A 4,958-nucleotide genomic window follows, 5' to 3' on the forward strand; every position below is an offset into this window, starting at 1 on the left:
AAAGCCAGCTTCCAGGAGAATCTGGATGATTTTCTCTCCTTTCTCAAACACTTCCTTTGCTGTGTTTCCCCACACGATGATGTCATCGATGTATTGCAGATGTTCTGGAGCCTCACCCTTTTCCAATGCAGTCTGGATCAGTCCGTGGCAAATGGTGGGACTGTGCTTCCACCCCTGGGGCAGTCGGTTCCAGGTGTATTGCACACCCTTCCAGGTAAAAGCAAACTGGGGCCTGCATTCTGCTGCCAAAGGAATGGAGAAGAAGGCATTGGCAATGTCAATAGTGGCGTACCACTTCGCTGCTTTGGACTCCAGCTCGTACTGAAGTTCCAACATGTCCGGCACAGCGGCGCTCAATGGTGGCGTGACCTCATTCAGGCCACGGTAGTCCACCGTCAGCCTCCATTCTCCACTGGACTTACGCACTGGCCATATAGGGCTGTTGAAAGGTGAATGGGCCTTGCTGACCACCCCTTGGCTCTCCAGTTTGCGAATCATCTCATGGATGGGAACCACAGAGTCTCTGTCGGTGCGGTATTGCCGGCGGTGCACTGTTGCTGTGGCGATTGGCACCTGTTGTTCTGCAACTCTTAGCAGTCCCACGGCAGAGGGGTCATCTGAGAGGCCAGGCAATGTACTCAGTTGTCTGATATCTTCTGTCTCCACAGCAGCTATCCCAAAAGCCCAACGATGTCCTTTTGGGTCCTTGAAATATCCATTTCTGAGATAGTCTATGCCGAGAATGCACGGGGCCTCCGGGCCAGTCACGATGGGGTGTTTCTGCCACTCGTTCCCAGTTAAACTCACTTCAGCTTCCAGTACAGTCAGCTGCTGGGATCCTCCTGTCACCCCAGAAATAGAAATGGGTTCTGCTCCCACATACCTTGATGGCATCAGAGTACATTGAGCACCGGTGTCAACCAAAGCCGTGTATCTTTGTGGGTCAGATGTGCCAGGCCATCGGACCCACACAGTCCAAAAGACCCGATTCTCCCTTTCCTCTACCTGGCTAGAGGCAGGGCCCCTCTATTCCTGGTCATGTTGCATGTTGCTCCCTTCCGGTGAATACGTTCCTGAGGTCCCTTCAAGAGGATCGGTCATATTATCATTCCGGTACCGTCTGGAGTTCTGTGTGCGGGAGACCGGAGCGTTGACTCTAGATGCACTTCTTGTGGTAGTTGTCCCTCTTTTTAGTTCACGTACCCGAGCTGCTAAGGAGGAGGTGGGTTTTCCATCCCACTTACTCATGTCTTCTCCATGTTCCTGAAGGAAAAACCAGAGGTTACCTCGTGGGGTGTATCCTCTCTCCCTGGTTGGGGGTCGCCGGCTCCTAATGGCAGAGACTCTTGTTGGTTCTGGCAGGATGTGGTAAATCTCTTCCTTAAGTTCCTTTTCAATTTCTGATGGCCTTCTTCAATCAAGCTCCGGACTTGCTCAGCCAAAAGACTTGTTTCCACGGATGAGACATGGGTGCGAAACGGGGCTGTGACGGTGTCCTCGTAAATCCTCAGTTTGTTCACCAAGACGCCCACCCTGTCCTCGCCTTCCCTCCATTGCAGCGTTGCCAGGTAACGGGAGTATATCTCTGGTCCAAGGCGTGCGAACCTCAACCACATCTGTGACGTGCACTGGACACCATCTGGGCTCTTAGGAAATCTCTCATCTTCTGAGAAAATGATCTCCAGCACAGCCAATTCCCTCAGGCACCGGATACCTTGTTCCATTGTGCTCCATTTTCCTTGGTGCACCTGGAGGTCTTCTTTACAAAGGTACCTGTCCCTTACACTTGCAAGCAGTCCCCGCCAGAGCTGAGGGTTTCTTGGTTCTCCCGATCCCTGGTCAATGACCACATCCGGGACAGAGATCCCAGTTGCCTGGCCTCACTTCCGTCCAGAATGGTGTCATTGGCTGCAGCGTCCCAGATGCGGAGCAGCCAGGTCAGGATAGACTCGTTCGTCTGGCGGTGAATTCCCTCCGCAGGTCTCGCAGCTCACCCAGGATAGCGACCGAGTGATGATCTCTGGCTCTGCCTCTTCTGCTGGGTGCGAAGGTCCTGCTGCATCCTCGTCAGTCACTATGCGGACTGATTTGCTTTTTGATTTCTTCTTCTGCACGGGGGCAACTGCAATCGGTTTAGGCTGTTCTGGTTCAGTGATGGTTTGCATGGGGACGCTGACAGTGCTTTTGGTTCCCTTCTCCTCTGTGTCAGTCTGTGGACATGGACGCTGTTGTCTTGCGTCTGGGTTCTTTCTCCTCTGTGTCAGTCTGTGTGGACGCTGTTGTCTTGCGTCTGGGTTCTTTCTCCTCTGTGTCAGTCTGTGTGGACATGGACGCTGTTGTCTTGCGTCTGGGTTCTTTCTCCTCTGTGTCAGTCTGTGTGGACATGGACGCTGTTGTCTTGCGTCTGGGTTCTTTCTCCTCTGTGTCAGTCTGCGTAGACATGGACGCTGTTGTCTTGCATCTGGGTTCTTTCTCCTCTGTGTCAGTCTGGACATGGACGCTGTTGTCTTGCATCTGGGTTCTTTCTCCTCGTGTCAGTCTGCGTAGACATGGACGCTGTTGCTTGCAGGTTCTTTCTCCTCGGTGACAGTCTGCTCATGTTGCTTTGCATTTGGTTCTTTCTCCTGTCAGTCTGCGTAGGCATGGTGTTTGTTGCTCTGCTCTTTTTCCCTCCCTCATCCTGAGGATGCTGTGCCATAGCTCTGTTTCTAAGCATGGTGTACATGGTGCAGGCTGTACAGAGAAGACAAAGCAGAACTGACAGCAAGTTTATGCCGTCTTTGACATCCAGAGGGAATTCAATATTTTCAAAAACTGCTGTGCCTGGCCTGAAAGGCTGGAAGAAACCACTCTCTACTCCTCCCACCAGGGGCTGGGTGCGATTGTTGAGGAGATCCCAGACATAGGAGCCCAGACTAGGACAGCCAAACAAAACTGAGTATATACTCCGAATGGTATTCATCGCCTCACAGGTTATTATGCTGTAGGCATAATAAACCATTAAAGCAATTCTCATACCATTCCCTGGTTTTAACAGGAGTAATACTACAGGCAGGTAGTTCCCCATGTGAGGAAAAATATAGAGAGCAAGAACAGTACCCACGTAGACAAGCTGAGCACCATGGTGAATAGGTTTCCGTTAACACAAAATTGTAATTCTGACTTTCTCTCAGAGCTGCCCCACGTTGGGCGCCAAATTATGTGCTAGTTTGAAAACAAACCAGTGGAGGCACCAAGTCAGAATAACAATTTAATGGAAATTAAAGAAAAGGGGAAAAAAAAAAGGTAAAAAAAACACTGTCAAACTGACAGAGTCAAGGTACAACCTGACACCCTGTTAGGCAGGGTGGTGGTAGCAGTCTGGTAGAATGGTGGCTGCAGTCCTGAAGCAGTGATCCTGTAGTAAAACAGTCTGCTCTTCCTCAGGAAGTCCAGTGGTGGCTGTGTAGCTCCTGTCCTCTGGAAATCCAGTGGGAAGCCGGTGTCTCTGGTGTTCAGCCTCAGATTATATCCACGATGGGATGCTTGGTTCCTCCCTCTGGGTGGAGCTTCTCACAATGGGGTAATGAGTCATGAGGCAAAGTGTTGATTAGGCTCATTAACAGAAGATAGTCCAGAGGGAGTTATCTCTGACTCAGGCGGCAGGACAATGATGGGCAATTAACAGAAAGATAGTCTGGGGGGAGGAGGCAAGGAAACACTGCCCCACCTGATTTCAACGGCTGATGGGGATGGTAATAGAATACACTGCAACCCAGGACAACTTTCCAGCCTGGAAAAACAAGAAGAATTTCTTGACTGCAGAATTGCTGCCTGTTATGTAAGCAGAAACATTTTTATACAAAATCCCCAAACACTTTCCATCCCTATCTGTATAATAGACAGGAACAGGTGGCTGTGGCTGCACCCTGCGTTTCAGAGCTAATGGCTCCTGAGTTGTGAGGGTTGCACCTCTGAGAACGAAAGTGCTGTGGCAAACTTGGCAATCACCCTAAAGGGGTCTGAAAACAATCCCTTGTGTTGGGCCCAGATATTCCCTGGTTGGTGGGGCAGTGGGAGAGGGGCTTTCATGGAGCTGTTGGGGCTGTGGCGTGCTCAGAGAGGAGCTGTGGTGTGGCTGATTGCTGGAGTGTGGTAGAGCAGGGGCTGCTTTTTTAAAGCCTTTCAGGAAGATGGAGAGGAGGAATGATTTCCATGACAACAATTCAGTTAGGGAGAGAAATGATGGCTCTTGGAGAGGGAGTCTGAAGGGAAGGTGTCCTGCCGTGAACCTGGAGGGGGCTTAGGGGAGAACGGGGGACTGATGCAATCAAAACATTAAAACACAAAAGCATGATTACTGCTTGAGAATCAGCACTTTCCAAAGGAAATAGTGATGTGAAGCAAGCCCTTGGTGAGGAGGTGGAGGGCTGGCAGGGAAGGGAGGAGGAGGCAGAGTCCTGCCAGCTGGTACCTGGGTGTAGGAGCGAGCAGGTTCGGGGTGACCACACATCCTGAGGAGCCTCTGGCCTTCACTCCAGTGCTGCTTTTCATATTGCAAGTGAAACCATCTCCTCTGTTCCAGTGGACATGGCTGGAGTCCATGTCTGAGTGTCCAGGCACAGCACATGCGTGGTCTCTGGGTTTTTTTGGGCTTTCTCCTCTTGCTCTGAAATCCTGTAGTTGTGTGTGTGCCTTTCAGGTGCCAGCAGTCTGGGTGTCCCTGCAAGCTGCCACAAAGTCAGCTTCTAACTATTTTCTTTCCTTTTGTTGCTCTTCATTAGCTGATTTTCTTCCTATATCCTTGTGGCCCAGCTCCCTTTAATGCTGACTAGAAATGGCCTATCATCTCGAAATTGCTTGGACCTTGATTATGATTGTTCTTTTCAGACACTATAATTTTGGGCGATATGTAGACTGGGAGACCTGGTCCTGGCACTGACACTGTCAATTTTGAAAAATTTGCATGGCCTTAAGAA

The sequence above is a fragment of the Corvus cornix genome, chromosome 3 (assembly GCF_000738735.6).
Source record: "Corvus cornix cornix isolate S_Up_H32 chromosome 3, ASM73873v5, whole genome shotgun sequence".
Lineage (NCBI taxonomy): Eukaryota > Metazoa > Chordata > Aves > Passeriformes > Corvidae > Corvus > Corvus cornix.